General features: G+C 41.4%; 1 protein-coding gene across 1 annotated transcript in view; it reads right to left on the bottom strand.

The window, feature by feature from the left end:
• AFF2 (ALF transcription elongation factor 2) overlaps window positions 1–17,323 on the bottom strand; it is a 775,685-nt gene that overhangs the window by 39,226 nt on the left and 719,136 nt on the right. The gene's annotated exons all lie outside the window — the stretch shown is intronic.

Genomic DNA, 17,323 nt, shown 5'->3' with positions numbered 1-17,323 from the left:
CTGTGTCCTCCCTGGGGAGATCAAAATTGGAAGAGGAAAAAAGATGGACTTTTCAGCTGCCAAAACAACACAACAATATATAAAAAAACATATTTTTTATTGTAACAAAATTCATAAAAACACAATAAAAAAAACAGCATTTTGACACACATTATACAAAGTGAACCTCCCTTAGACGCCTCCCATGACACCTGGTGCCTTTGGCAGTCTATTTTCTTTTTTTTTTTTTTTTTTTTTTTAATCGTATTTCTCACTGGGGGAATTTCTCCCACTATTGGTTCTACAGATCATTATCTATGGTACAGAAAGGATAGACTATCCCATGCTTGCTGTACATGTAGTTAAGATTTTGTTGGCTGCATACTTGTTCTGGGTCAATGACTCTGTAGGTAGTAAAGCCAGGATCAGAAAATGGCTGTGAAACATAACAATTGTAAAAATTTCAGCAATGTCAACTACAATATTGCTATCTTCAAAAGTCAATTTTAAACCATGTTGTCCCTGCTTTTTTGTTAGCTGAGAAGGTAAACCAAATGCTATAAAAAGGGAAACAGATTGTTTACCTGCTGCACTAGATTTTTTTCTTTTATTCCTCACAGTACAGTAGTAAAATTTCGAGTGACACCATGTTTATACAAAATCTCAGTGTTTGTCAAACTTTTATGTTTCCGTGCCTTCAAGAGTGCCAATGGCAGGTGTGGAGATTTAGAAGGGCAAGATCACCCGCCACTCAGTCATGCAGTTACCTGAAGGCAAAAACAGCTAGAACATGGACTCTCCAGAGGAACTTCAATGTTAAAATGACTTGTTGGTAATATTCATCTGATGATTTTCACAGTCCTTCTTCTCTTCTTACTTTGTAATACAATTTACATATAATACCCAGACACAGAGATATATTTAGTTACACCAATAACTAACTATAAGCCAAGTTATGCTTAAAACCTTTTCCAAGACAACTATGTACAGTATGTACAAAAAAAAAAAAAAAATTACCGATCCTAACCTACTTCCCTTTTGTAGAATGCTTGCTAAATAGCGAGTGTCTTAGGAATAGAATAGAAGTGTCATTTTTAGAGATATTAATATCCAAAACAGGTTTCATAGAATTATTAACCGCTTTCCGACTGCCGCAAGTAGATATACTGCGGCGGTCAGCCCCTCACAGGCAAAGTGAAGTATATATACGTCACTAGCCTGTGAGGCTCTGGGGAGTGAGCGCACACCGCCGCCGGCGCGCTCCCGCTCCCGTGCGGTCACAGACCCCCCCGCGCGTGTGACCGGCGGAACCGATGTCCGCCGCTCACTCTGCGATCGTCGGGGGAGAGGGAGAAAGGCAGGCAGCTTGTGTAAACAAGCTGCCTGTCATTCTCCCCTGTGTAGAAACACTGATCATACGGTTCTACTATGTAGGACCATTGATCAGTGTTCCTACAGCTCAAGCCACAGCCAATCACAGTTAGAATCACACCCCTAGGGACACACACAGCCCCTCCCTCTCAAATAAAGTTAACCCCTTCACTGCCAGTGTATTTTTACAGTAACAGTGCATATATATAGCACTGATTACTGTAGAAATGTCACTGGTAACCCCAAAAGTGTCAAAAATGTCAGTCAAGAGTCTGATCTGTCTGCCCCAATGTCGCAGTACCGCAAAAAAAAATTGCAGATCGCCGCCATTACGCGTTAAAAAAAAAAACAACAAAAATGACAAAAATCTTTCCCTTTGTTAGTAAACGCGATAACTTTTGCGCAAACCAATCAAAATACGCTTTTTGCAATTTTTTTTACCAAACATATGTAGCATAAAACAAATTGGCCGAAAATGTTAAAAAAAGGACGTCAAATTCGTTTAGGTACAGTGTCGCACGACCGCGCAATTGTCCGTTAAAGTCACGCAGTGCCGAATCGCAAAATACCCCCTGGTCTTTTAGCAGCCAAATCCTCCCGGGCTTAAGTGGTTAAGGTTACATCCTTTTTTTTTAATGCAAACAAAAGTTTTCATTTGCAACTGAATTAAAAAAAAAAAAAATCTATGTCTATGTGACAGCTTTAGTGAAGAGGAAGAAGCACAGTTGCACTGAGGTTGCAATGCACCTCCACATGCGGTGCATGCTAGAGAATCATGTACCTGTCTACCTGTCCTAGACACTGTTTATGAATTTCCCTGAATGGTCTTACTTGATTTGGATTCTACATTGAGGTCTAGGTCCCCCTCAGTTGCTGTGCATCTTTCCTATAAGAACTGGCACCTGCAGTTTCCTCATTGGACAGGGGAATAGTAGTAAGCATGGCCTAATCCTGCAGTTAGGGATGCCGGATCCCTAGCAACAAACAAACGATTTTCATAAAGGCAAAAAAGAGAGTTTTCTGTCTACAAATGCTATTAGTCTGCATCTTCCACTCTGTCCGCCTTTAGGCAATTCTTGAAAATCTATCTCTTCAGGAAAGCCCATCCTGCCTCTACCTAACCACTGTACTTCTGCCTCCATCAGCTCATCCCTCACACTTAATACCTTTTTTACCACTTGCTTCTCCCTTTTTAGATTATAAGCTGCCATTAACAGGACTCTCCTAATCCTCTTGTATAAAATTGTATTATATTGTGTATATTGTATTATCTTGTCTCACTTTATTTAGTTCAATGTTTTTATTTAAATTGTTTTACAAGTAACAGTTGTAAGTAAACACAGTCTATTGAACAGTAAGGCCCCGTTCACATAGGGGCGATCCGACTTCGGGAGGCGACCTCGGAGCGGCCGCCACGGACTTCATAACATTGAAGTCTATGGCGGTCGCCTCCAGGTCGCCCCAAAGAAGCTCCGGACCCTTTTTCTAAGTCGGAGCGAACGGGTCCGCAGCTTCCCTATGGAAGGCGACCTACGGCGACCTGTGAGGCGACCAGGTCGCCTCACAGGTCGCCTTAGTGTGAACGGGGGCTAAGAGATTGCATAAAAGGAAACAACTGGGTGAGAACAAGTGTCATAATAGGATGATATCAAAGGTGAACAGTATAAACATTATAGATATTGGTTGGTACATGGTATAATGTAAAGGTGAGGGTTTTGTCTGCCTCCCCAGGCACCCCTTCTGGGAGCAAACTGTGTCAGGGAGGGAGACAACCCTGCCCACCTTAAGTACTTTCCTTTTTTTTTTTTTTTTGCGACTACAACCCAACAACAAACAAGAAAACAAGTAATCAAGGAATTAGGAAGATAAACGTTGTTCTTCCCAAGGAACCTATAGAGGGAGGAGATATGATAGTTACCCACAAAACATGGGCAAAGATTACATTGGCATATATGTACACCAGTACTCTTTTAAATGTAATAGGATACTTTTAGGTGGATTCAAAGATGTATTTATTCCAGGCCAACTATGGATTCCACTGTTGGGAAATTAGTTCTCTTTTGTTGTTTTTTAACACTAAGGTTTCTTTAACACATAGATGAAATGTGTGTGTATATATAACCCTATACAGAAGTTCAGATGTTTTGCCTGCCTCCTAAGACCCCCAAAAAATGCCCAAAAAAATGCCTGCGCCAAAAAAAATGCCCAGGTGTGTTCTTGCAGGCGTTTTTTTGGGCATTTTTTGGGGTCTTTGGAGGCAGGCAAAACATCTGAACTTCTGTATAGGGTTATATATACACACACACTTATATGTATTTTACACATACACATATATAGGTGTTATAGGAGAGAAGCCATATTAGTGTGAATTAGCGCAAGCATAGATTTTTGCTATTTTCACACCTATATATGTGTATGTGTATATATACAGACATGGGTGTATGTATATATACCCCTACACAGAAGTTCAGATGTTTTGCCTGCCTCCAAAGTCCCCCAAAAAATGCCCAAAAAAACGCTTGCTACTAAACCGGCAAGGTGTGAAAATAGCGGAGCCATATCCCTGTTCTATAAGTGACCTAATACAAACAATAATTTTTTATGGTTCTGGACATGCTACAGAGCTGAAACTTCACAGGTACACTTTTTAGACCCCCCAGACACTAAATCCAAAGTTTTTATTTTTTTTCAATAATTGGCTCTCTATCAAAAATGACAATTTTTAAGAACTTTTTTTGTGTGATTAATAGTCCCTGGGGCATGACCCAGAACCCTAGGCACTTTTTAGGGGCATTTATTGGGTTTTAGGGCTTCAAAATGGTGTTTTTTGATTACCGAAGTTCGGGTCCCATTCATTTCAATGGGGTTCTGAAATCTGGGCCGAACTTTCGGGAAGTTCGGATGTTCTGGCCGAACCGAACTTTTGAAAAGTTCGATCATCCCTATTTGTCACTTCTTGATATATATCCTTCTCCCTAGGCAGTGCCACCTTCCCTCACCCCCCCCCCCCTTTTTTTACTTATCAATATAGCCTTCGGGTTATATTTAAGGGATGCTGCAGCTGTTTCTTTCACCTTAGCGAGGAACCCCCCCCCCCTCTTATTCACAAGGCCATAATGGCATTGAAAATTTGACCTTGGAGCCCAAATTTATTTAGAACCACGGAGAGGTAATTCCAGTGTACCCTATCAAACACCTTCTCTGCATCTAGAGATAGGAGCAGAGAAGGCGTTCCTGATTTTTCCACATGGTGTATAATGTTAAATAGCCTTTCGGTAGCATCTGAGGATTGGCGACATTTCGGGAAGCCTTAATAATCTTTATTAATCAGATTTGGGAGAATATCAATTAGTCTGTTTGCTATCAGCTTCGCATATATTTTTAGATCTATGTTAAGCAGGGATATGGGTCAGAAGATTTTGGGTGAGGTTGGTTCTTTTCCCAGTTTTGGGAGGGTTATTATCAGTGCACATAACATTTCAGAGGGGAGAGACAAGGAGGAGGCAGCAAAATTAAAGATCCTACATACCATGGGGGCTAAAGTTTGTTGGAATTCTTTGTAATATTCTCCAGTAAACCCGTCTGAGTTCTACTTGTGCAAGGCAGTATAGGATTTCCTTTTGGGAAGGTTGGTAGGTGCTATTGCCCTCTCGGATGTTGTAGAGGTATTTGGTTAGGTTTAAGTAATTCTTCTATGGTATTAGGGTGGTATAGGTACGAGATGTTAGATTTAATTTGTTGTCCTTTAATGCGTAGTGCCATCGCTTTACCTGCTTTGTTACTTGTAGTGTAGGTATTAGGTTTAACTTTCCTAAAACCTTTTTCAAATGTTTCTAGAAGTAATGAGCGTAGATCTTGGTGTAGCGAGAAAATTTTGGATTGAAGAGATGGGGAAGGATTGGTTTTGTTTTGGGATTCAGTGGTTTCTATTTCAGCTGTAAGTTCATCTATCTGCTGCGTCCTCTTTTTCTTCACCCTATCTTCCAAAATAATTATAACAGCTTTGTGGGCATTCCACACCACCACTGGGTCAGATACGGAGCCTGAATTAATGAAAAAAAAATTCCTCTAGTTATCAGGCAAGAATAGATCTATGCATGAGTAGGGGTTGTGGTGCGGGGACAGGTAGGTATAGTCACGTTCGCTCACGTGACAACACCTCCAGACGTCATACAGATGAACTTGTTTAATGGGAAGCCGTGTCTCTTAGGGCCAGCAGTTGAGTCCATCTTGTTATCTGGAACAAGGGTAAAGTCTCCACGGATCAATAGATGTCCTTGTTGCAGCTGTTTTGCTGTTAGGAGTTTTTTTGAAGAAGGACGTTGATTCGGTGCATAGAGGGAGACTCATGTGTTTTGAATATTATTTATAATGCAAAGTAGAATAATGAAGCGTTCTTCAGGATCAGTGATGCACTTCTGGAGTTGGAAAGAGATAGTGTCCCATATGGCTATCAGAACCCCCCTTTGTTTCCATGAGAAACAGGCCCTGAATATCTGAGGAAACTTTTTATTATTGCATATAGGGGCTGCATCCTGGTCGAAGTGCGTTTCTTGGACACCCAGTGTATTGCAGTTTAGCGATAGCGCTGTTTTCCACATGGAGGCCCACCTGGCTGGGTGGTTCAAGCCTTTTGAGTTTAAAGATAGTATAGTAAATGACATGTTTGTGCGTGTTGTTGCTTGGACTGGTAGGTAGTAAATCACAGTTAGAAGAGACTGTTACGGAGTTCCTCAGGAGGATACTGGTTGGTCCTGGAGATGTTCTTGGTTAAGAGGCTTTGGGTGGAACAGAAAAGGAATTAGGTTGTCAAGTCTACTGGATGATAAAAATCACAGCTGAGTGCAAGAAAAAGTTTGACAATGAAAAAAAGAAAAAAAGAAAACAGACAAACGAGTCAGCAGTGTGTAACTCTTAGAAATTGCTGACTGAAACTTGGGGGAAAGTTCAAGAGCAGGAATTGGTTGAGCATATAGCCTGGCCGGAAATTGAGATTAAAGCTGGGTGTGTAAAAGGCAAGGACAATTATTTGTTCTTTAAATTATGTTGCCCACGGTTTGCCCATAGTGGTAGTTATTGGATTTTCTTGAGGAGTCAGGTGTGTTGTGTGGAAGTTCCGGGATAATACCCCATGAGTGAAGAAGCTTCATTACTCCTTCAATTGTGGATATTGTGTGAGGGATCCCATTATGAGTAACCAAAATAGTAGCTGGGTGGCGCCATTTGTAGGTTATCTTTTGGTTTGTAAGGGCTTTAGTCACTGTTTTCAGTTATCTTCTCATTTGCAAAGTGTATTGTGAAAGGTCTGAAAATAGTTGGATATTTGAATACGGTGCTGGCAATGGGGTCAGTATTCTTGCTTTGAAAAAGATTTGTTCTTTGGCTTGGTAGAAGTGGATTCGCATAAGTACATCTCTGGGGACTGCATCTTCAAGGTGGCGTGGTTTGGGAATTCTATGTATACTGCCAATAGTAAGCTCTATTGGAGCTAGTTTGAGTAGAAGTGTAGAAAACAGGTTACTAGCATATTTGTGCAACTCTGATGGAGGGATGGATTTAGGTATGCCGCACATTTTAATATTGTTGCGGCGGAAGCGGTCTTCAAGATCCGCCAATTTTGCTTTGATCCACATGGTGTCCTCTTTTTGCTCCATGTAGGCACCCACTATGTCATTCACTGTATCAGTGCATTTCTCCATTTTGTTTTCCATATATTGTACCGTATCTCTCACTTGCCTCATATCTACAGGGAACTTATGTATCAGGGAGGAGAGATTGGTCATAAGAGAGGATTGCAATGATAAAAGCATGTCCTTCATTGTAGCATCTGGGACAGGTTGTCCTGAGGTAGGGAATACAGCTATTGATGGTTGCAGAGAGGAGACTGAGTGCTCATGGTGCTGTTCTGTAGTCACTGTGATTTTGGCCTCTTGAAGGGAATCCATCCACATCTTTGCCTTGGCTGGGCTCTGAGAGACCGAGGTTGATGGGGGTGAATTGTGGGGAGAAGAGGCTGGTAATCAATCATCCAGTTTCCCTGGATCAGTGTCTGGAAGATCTGTATAGGCTGCAGGTAGCTGTGCTGTGGCTCTGGCTGCGCCATCTTGGCTTCTTCCTTGCTGTGGAGCGGGCCTGTGGAAATTAGCTGTAAGCTTTTTTGGGCAACGCTTGTCTTTTATTTTGTGGGACATCTACGCTGTGGGGTCCGTGGAGCTGTAGGAGATGACTGGAAGTCTTGATGGGGCTAAGACCTTGCCCTTTATGCTGTGAGTGTCCGGACGGCTGAAGAGTGCTCACAGCTTAAGCTGCTATCTCATGCGCGCGTCTGTCTCCCTTTATTTTGTAACACACTATACAAACTGTTGGCGTTATATGAATCCCCTATAATATTAATCTTGTAGTATGTGCTTTTAGACAGCACATTTACTTTAAATTGGCTTAGAAGTTAACAATAGGCTGATCCATGGATTAACACATTGACAAGAAATGTCATCACATGTACTTGTTAAATGTATAAGCAAAACACATCAGCAGACCAGATGTGCATATTAGCCAGTACATGACAGAATATAAATAAGCATTCTATGTACCACAAAAAATGGCATAACATAATTTAAAAATTGGCTAATAGAATATCCAACTATTAGAGAATTCTTAGGGGAGATAGAACAAAGTAAAGTTATCAGGAAAATAAAGTCAGGTTAAGACAGGGACCCAAAGACAAATGAAAGTTACATGATAGTATCTCAATAAGAGGTCCAATAATTCCACTTCCTGTCAAAATTTGCATTGCATCATAAATTGTATGGTATATCCTATCCACACTTTAATGGATTTTGTACAAACTATTACTTGGGGCCATGTTACAGAATTAGCACACCAATTAAGTACAATAACCCACTGAATAGTACTAAAAAGAGAGTACAGTAAGCTTTCACAAGAAAAAAGCATGTCTGGGATGGATGCAAACAAAAGGTACATTGGCATTATCACGGTAAGTTGCGAGTCTATAATTTGGGCTGTTTTATGAGCAGCCTGTGTCCACAAAGGGCACAATACTTTACAGCTCCAAAAATGTGAATAAAATTGTCTCAGTGTGGGCAGCCCCTAAAGCAATCAGCAATCATATGCAAAATAAATGCAGTTTAGAGGGGGTCATATACCACCTAGTGTGTAGCTTGATAGCCATTTCGCGAGCAGCAGCTGACAAGGTAACCATAATGGGATTCTTTCTTTGATTAATGGTAGAATGTCAAGGTTTTATTCATTGGTTGCAAGATGCAGGTAATGGCAGACATTTTTTTTACCAATACCAAGAAGAAAAATACCGTCTTTTAAATTACTGTAGTCTAATGATAATATTGGCAAATACGTTGGAAGCCATAAAGAAGGCAGTCAATAATCCCATTTACATGCCCACAGAAAAATATTTCTCCATAGATTCCCCCATGCAAAATAGTTTTTTGAAATAATCATGATGGAAACACAAATGTTTTTACTAAGGCTTTAGCAAAAATAAAATTGCCTTTTTACTATTTTAAAAAGCTGAAGGGTTTTATTAATTCATAAGGACAAATTATGAATGGCACAAGTTTACTTGTACTTTAAATTGGTTTGCCTTCTAAATGTTTATACTGTTAAATGGGCATCTTCTGGTTATTGGCAGCTTCACATCACATATTAATTAGAGTAACCATATGTTTTAGTGCACTGTTCAATTTATTTGGCTAACCGAACGCACTTCTCGGTATGCACTTAGTGCCAAGGAATTCAATTCATCACATCTGATCAGTGGTTTGCAGGCCTAATGTGATTTCACAGGCACTTGTGTTGGAATAAGTAATAGGTCTGAATCTTGTGTAAGAAGACTTTAAAGACATCCAGACAGGCTCATTTAAAAAAGGTAAGAGAGAACAAGAACATTTACAGGGTTTGGCTTAAGGATATCCTTATTCAAATGAGATCTCCAAACCATTAGTGTTATTGGCAATTCTGTCCCACTGAGTTAGAATGTGAATGTTTATCAACCATCTATATACAGATAACTGTGTAAATTTTCAAATCAGCATAGAATTCAAGAACAACCCCATTCAGTTAACATAATATTTTCTGTAGTTTCTAACAACAGAACTCTTTACCTCATGAAATACAATCAATGAACAATTGTGTCCCTAGTGTGCAAATGGCTGATACTCAAAATCATGCAGCCAAAATAATGTTTTGTCTGTTCTGAAAGTGCCTACACACCGATCCTATTGTTTTTAATTCTTCCACATTTGTTTCACTGTTTGATCCAAGGGTATCCCATGAATAGAACTTTTTTTTTTTTTTTTTTACAATGCCTTTTTTATGTGATGCTTACATTGGACCTTTCAGTAGCTTTACAAGTCTGTAGGCACACTTTGATGACATGTCACAATATACAACAGTATATTTTTTTCTGGAAAAGCTCTATACTTTATCATTAAAAAGTAATCCTTGAGCTCCAGACCAGTGACTTTGTTTAGTCTGAGATGATAATACAGTATCAGTCTGCTGCAGACAACAGAAAACATATTCTTAGTCTCATCTTCCCAAGTGATAAGACCTCAACACTGTAAGGCCTCTTGCACAAGTGCAGCAGGGGGCAGTAAAAATAGATAGGGCTGCCCAACTAAAGTATAAAATACAGCAAGGGGAGACTGTTCAGATGCCTCAGGCCCAGCCATTAAAATACATTGGGGGCCATACCACAACTATCAGCCAAATAGTTGGTGAATTAGCCCCATATTAAACTACTGTTTGGGAATTCCAAACACACAGAAAAAAAACAGCCATTCAGGAGGTGACAGGGTCATCTAGGTTTCAGCAGCATGTGAACCTAGAGCTACCACAAGCACAAGCTGGATTTTGAAGAGGCCGAGGAACTAGAGATCAAATTGCCAACATTTGCCGGATCATGGAGAAAGCAAGGGAGTTCCACAAGAATGTCTACTTCTGCTTTATTGACTACAGTAAAGCCTTCAATTGTGTGGATCACAACAAAATGTGGCAAATACTGAAAGAAATAGGGAATACCAGACCACCTGTCTTCTGAAAAACATTTATGCAAGTCAAGAAGCAACAGGACATGGAACAACTGACTAGTTCAAAATTGAGAAAGGAGTGTGGCAAGGATGTATATTGTCACCCTACTTATTTAACCACTTCCAGCCCCCCCAATAGGCAAATGATGGCGGGAAGGTGGTTACATTATCCTGACCGGACGTCATATGATGGCGGCAGGATAATGCGCTCTGCACGCCCCCTCTGACCGCCCACTCTGACACACTGCATCTCCGATCTCGGTAAAGAGCCTACTAATGTAGGCTCTTTACCATGTGACCAGCTGTGTCCAATCACAGCTGGTCACATAGTAAATATGAAGTGCCGTTGATCGGCTTTCCTCAGTTTGTGCCTGACAGGCACGAGTAGAGGAGAGCCGATCTGTGGCTCTCCTGACAGGGGGGGATCTGCACTGGTAATCAAAGCATTGATTACCAGTGCAGACCCTTTGGGGGGGGATTGCCACTAGAACCACCAGGGATGACCGCCCATGACCCCAGGGATGCCCACCATGGCCACCAGGAATGGCAATCAGGGCTCAGGGAGCCCGCCAGTGCCTTCCCCATCGGTGCTGCCCGCCAGTGCCCATTATTGCCCACCAGTGCTGCCTATCAGTGCCCATCAGAGCCGACCATCAGTGCCGATCAGTGCCGCCCATCAGTGCCCATCAGTGCCACCTATCAGTGCCGCCTATCAGTGCCCATCAGTGCTGCCTATCAGTGCTCATCAATGCCGCCTATCAGTGCCCACCAATGCTGCATATCAGTGCTACCTATCAGTGCCACATATTAGTGCCACCCCATCAGTGCCTCCTCATCAGTGCCTGTCAGTGCAGCCTCATCAGTGCAGGGAAAAACGTATCTATTTACAAAATTTTATAACATAAACAAGAAAACTTTTTTTAAACTTTTCAGTCTTTTTTTATTTGTTTAGCAAAAAATAAAAAACCTTGCCGTGATCAAATACCACCAAAAGAAAGCTCTATTTGTGGGAAAAAATAACATAAATTTGGTTTAGGTACAGTGTTGCATGACCGCGCAATTGTCATTCAAATGACAGCCTGGGCGGGAAGGGGAAAAGTGCCGGGTATTGAAGTGGTTAACCTATATGCAGATACATCATGCGAAATGCCAGGATCGACGAATCACATGCCGGAATTAAGATCGCAGGGAGAAATATCAACAACCTGAGATATGCAATACCACACTAATCGCAGAAATTGAAGAAGAACTAAAGAGTCTCTTAAAGAAGGTGAAAAAGGAGAGCGCAAAACCTGGCCTGAAATTGAACATTAAGAAAACTATGATCATCGCAACCAATTCCATCACTCCTTGGCAAACAGAAGGAGAAGAAATGGAAACAGTGACAGATTTTAACTTCCTAGGCTCCAAGATCACAGCAGACAATGACTGTAGCCCTGAAATTAAGAGACACTTGATTCTTGGGAGGAAAGCAATGTCAAACCTAGACAACATTATAAAAAGCAGAGACATCATCCTACCGACAAAGTACCGTATAGTCAAAGGTATGGTATTCACAATTGGCTGTGAAAGTTGGAACATAAGGAAGGTTAAACGCCAAAGAATTGATGCTTTTGAACTATGGTGTTGGAGAAGACCCTTAAAAGTCCCTTGGATGGCAAGAAAATCAAACCACTAAATACTGAAGGAAATCAACCCTGAATATATTAACTGGAAGGACAGATCCTGAAGATGAAACTCAAATAATTTGGTCACCTAATGCGAAGAGAGGACTCATTGGAAAAGATGCTAATGCTGGGAAACATGGAAGGAAAAAGGAGAAGAGGATGACAGAAAACAAAATAGATCGATAGCATCATCGAAACAAAAAAAATGAAGTTAAGCAATCCCCGGGAGGCAGAGGAGGACAGAAAAGCCTGGCACGCTATGAAGTTACGAAGAGTCGGACACGACTAAATGACTGAACAACAACAACAATCATTCATACATTATTAATATATTGTTTTAAATGCAAGCACCATAAGCACCTAAATTTATTCTGGTAAAAAACACTTACAGTCTCTGCACAGGAGAGCTCAGGCTGGGCAAAAGTGCCAATTAACTTATGTGCTTTCAACAGGTATGCTGATAGAAGAAAAGTGCATTGTGACATTGAGATGAGCTCATCAGACTGCTGCTTCTACTTTCACTGTGGCAGACAGGAGGAAGGATACGGCTTGTAAGTGCTACTTAACTGTAATAGATAATCAGCTCTTCTGCCCTGAGCTGTGTGCCATAGTTGTGTAATACTGAGGATTGGGTGGACAGAAGTACAAAACCTTAGGCAGGTAAAACAGCTCTCAAATATACATCTGATCTGTGTATTTACCTGTTTGACTGGAGTTCAGCTTTATTAACATAAATCTACACACACATCTTTAAATAAAAAAATATGTATGAAACTGCTTTTAGCCATATTGATAATGTTATCTGTGGTTAAAAAAGGGGAGAAAACAAACAATCTAAAGTTAGGGTCATTGCTAGTGTTGCGGGATTTGGTAGTGGTTGCTACTTATGTTTCCCCTAAAACATGCCAATGACTTAAAATTTCCCACATCCCTATAATGAATGAAAAATAAATAAATCAATAAATAAATAAAATAATAGCTTCTCTATTTGGCATGGAAACTAACTCAATGTAAAAACCACCTGCCTTGGTAACCCTAGTATATGATGAGTATAAAATACAAAGTATAAGTCAATTTCCCATTGAAAACTAGGTTTAAATTATAATCCAGTTGGACAGTCAGCTGCTCAGTAAAGAAGACAGCGGTCATTCAAGTTCAAGTTCCCTTCACTGCATTTAGTCACATTTCATAGGTGTATCAGTATGGACTTTGAATAACGCAATAAGAGAACTAGCCCTGCTTTATTGTCTGTGGGTAGTTTTCTACCAGCTGATGAAGTGTCTTCCAAAGGAGACAAATGCTTTTGCAAGGTCACCACCAGATGTGTGAAATCTTTATCCATTCTTTACTGTGTTGATAACATCTGTCAGATAGTTTTGGCATAATGGGTGTATGATACAAGTTCAACCACACTCTGTAATTAGACTCCTGAGTCTTATTACTGGGAAAACATCTCTATGCAGTTATAGAGACCTTTCCTACTGCTGCCTGTGAGGTCAATGATTACACACTTTACAGAGGCCTCCTCAGGTGTATATGTTTATTATTTATGCTAGTACATGGCTTGGGATATGTTTGGCCTGATCCATGTTCGTCTAAAGGGTTTTTAAGGACCAATTCATGTAAACTACAACATACCTTCACGCAGAGCAAGAGCTCATACTATATATATATATATATATATATATATATATATATATATATATATATATGTATAATACACAGTATCTCACAAAAGTGAGTACACCCCTCACATTTTTGTAAATATTTTATTATATTTTTGCATGTGACAACACTGAAGAAATTACACCTTGCTACAATGTAAAGTAGTGAATGTACAGCTTGTATAACCGTGTAAATTTGCTGTCCTCTCAAAATAACTCAACGCACAGCCATTAATGTCTAAACTGCTGGCAACAAAAGTGAGTACACCCCTAAGTAAAAATGTCCAAATTGGGCCCAATTAGCTATTTTCCCTCCCCGATGTCATGTGACTCGTTAGTGTTACAAGGTCTCAGGTGTGAATGGGAAGCAGGTGTGTTAAATTTGGTGTTATCACTCTCACTCTCTCATACTGGTCACTGGAAGTTCAACATGGCATCTCATGGTAAAGAACTCTCTGAGGATATGAAAAAAAGAATTGTTGCTCTACATAAAGATGGTCTAGGCTATAAGAAGATTGCCAAGACCGTGAAACTTAGCTGCAGCATGGTGGCCAAGACTATACAGCGGTTTAACAGGACAGGTTCCACTCAAAACAGGCCTTGTCATGGTCGACCAAAGAAGTTTAATGCACGTGCTCTGCATCATATCCAGGGATTGTCTTTGGGAAATGGATGTATGAGTGCTGCCAGCATTGCTGCAGAGGTTGAAGGGGTGGGAGATCAACCTGTCAGTGCTGAATTAAAAGACACCCCAAAAATCAAGGTGAAAAAATGATGCAGCAGACTAGTTCATTTTGCTGAAATTTCATTGCAGCAACTCAAAGTGGTACTCAGTAGTTTACATGGCCCCCGTGTGCTTGTATGCATGCCTGACAATGTCAGGGCATGCTCCTAATTAGCAAACAGATGGTGTCCTGGGGTATTTTCTTCCAGATCTGGACCAGGGCATCACTGAGCTCCTGAACCAAGTGAGGGGCAACCTGGCTGTGTCTGATGGACAAAAACATAATTTCCCAGGGGTGTTCTATTGGATTTAGGACAGGCATGCGTGGGGGCCATTCAATGGTATCAATTCCATCATCCTTCGGGAACTGGCTGCATACATTCACCACATGAGGCCAGCATTGTCATGCGCCAGGAGGAACCCAGGACCCATTGCACCAGTGTAGGGTCTGACAATAGATCCAAGTATTTCGTCCGGATACCTAATGGCAGTCAGGGTGCCATTGTCTAGCCTGTAGAAGTCTGTGTGTCCCTCCATGGATATGCCTCCCCAAACCATCATTGACCCACCACCAACTGGTCGTGCTGAAGGTGTCATGGTCTTACCTTCTTGCTGTTCTTATTCGTTTGACATGTGCTGGCGGCCATCTTGGTTTCTGGGTTTCTTGTAGCCTCCCACCCTGCGGCTCCTCCTTCCCACTGGGAGGAGCTGGATGCCTAGCTCATATATATAGGAGGTCTGTGGCTTCAGTTCCTTGCTTGGTCCTCCTGTGTTCACATGCTTCTAAGACTGCTGCTGCTTCTGGTCCCTGATCCTGGCTTCGTCTGACTACCCTTCTGGTTCCTGATCCTGGCTTCGTCTGACTACCCTGCTGGTTCCTGATCCTGGCTTCGTCTGACTACCCTGCTGGTTCCTGACCTCTAGCTTCGCAAGGACTCTGCCTCGGTTTCGCCATCCATTTGGACTTCTGCTTTACAGCTTGATTTTCAATAAAGCCTTCTTATTTTCACTTATCTGTTGTTGTACGACTGGTTCATGGTTCCGTGACAGAAGGATGTTAAAGGCAACATAACGTTCTCTGCGACTTCACCAGACCTTTTCACGTCTGTCACATGTGCTCAGAATGAACCTGCTCTCATCTGTAAAAAGCACAGGGTGCCAGTGGTGGACCTGCCAATTCTGGTGTTCAATGGCAAATGCCAAACGAGCTCCACAGTGCCACAGGGCCCACTTGAGGATGTCGGGCCCTCAGGCCAACCTCATGAAGCCTGTTTCTGATTGTTAGGTCAAACACATTCACACCAGTGGCACGCTAGAGGTCATTTTGTAGGGCTCTGGCAGTGCTCATCCTGTTCCTCCTTGCACAGAAGAGCAGATACCGGACCTGCACATTGGTCAAGGACCGTCTACAGCCCTGCCCAGCTCTCCTAGAGTAACTGCCTGTCTCCTGGGATCTCCTCCATGATCTTGAGACTGTGTTGGGAGACACAGCATACCTTCTGGCAATGGTACGTATTGATGTGCCATTCTGGAGGAGTTGGACTGCCTGTGCATTCTCTATAGGGTTGAGGTATCGCCTCATGCTACCAGTAGTGACACTGACCCTAGCCAAATGCAAAACCAGGGAATAACGGTCAGAAAAGATGAGTAAGGAAAAAAGAATCAGTGGCCTCCACCTGCAAAACCATTCCTGTTTTGCAGGTGTTCTTATTGTACCACATCTAGTGCACCTGTTTTTAATTTAATTAACACCAAAGCAGCTGAAACTGATTAAAAATGCCCTCTGCTACATAACTGGCCATATCAATATCCCAGGATTTTAATTGACTTGATGCTATACTCTGATTTAAAAGTGTTCCTTTAAATTTTTTGAGCAGTGTACTTCTTTAAATGTACAGAATTTACATAGAATCTAATTTTTCTTCCGATATGCATGAAAATGTAATCGACCTATTGTAAACCGTCAATAGTACAAATCACTTGCACAATAATATTTAAGTAACTTGTTTCAGTGTGTAAATTCTAGATGTAGATGAAAGCAGCCAGAGCTGTTCACTACATATGCTCTTTGCTTTTTCTTAAAGTTCTCATACAGGCATGTCGATTATATCCCCAATGTGGGCAGTAAGGATGGGCCGAATACCCCCTTGTTTGGGTCACAGCAATACTCCCGATCAGGGGAAATGTTCTAACCCGAACTGAGAACCCCATTCAAGTCTATAGGAACTAAATAGGAAAAATCAAAAGTGCCAATTTTGAAGGCTTATATGCAATCATTTGCCATAAAAGGGGTATGGGGGTCTGGATACTGTCCTGGGGGACATGTATCAATAAAAAAAATAAAAACAATTGTTTTTTCAGGAGCAGTGATTTCAATTATGCTTAAAGTGCAACAATAAAAATTCCTTTAAAGAGGTTGTAAACCTCAGAATTAAAAAAAAATAAATGAACACCTTAAAGACAAACACATAGTGAGCTAGTATGCATCGCATACTAGCTCATTATGAAATATTAACCTTAGAACGAAGCCCCGCAGTGCCGTCCGCTCACCTGTCTCATGAGTGACATGTTCTGTTGCCCTTCTTCTGGGTTTGCAGCATCCGGCCATCTGATTGGCTGGAGCCGCGATGACGTCACTCCCACACATGCACGTGGGACCAGACGGTCACGGCACAGGGCTCTGAAGGAATGGCACGAGCGGCCGTTCCTTCAGAGCGCATGCGTCAGTGATGTCACTGGCTGCATACAAAGTAAATATCTCCTAAACGGTACATGTTTAGGAGATATTTACAGTACCTATAGGTAAGCCTTAATATAGGCTTACCTATAGGCACAGGTTGCAGTGGAGGGTTT

This window comes from Pelophylax lessonae (assembly GCF_965119305.1).
Source record: "Pelophylax lessonae genome assembly, chromosome: 7".
In the NCBI taxonomy this organism is placed as follows: domain Eukaryota; kingdom Metazoa; phylum Chordata; class Amphibia; order Anura; family Ranidae; genus Pelophylax; species Pelophylax lessonae.
Note: the sequence above shows the minus strand (reverse complement) of the source record. Positions and strands in the feature narration are given on the sequence as shown.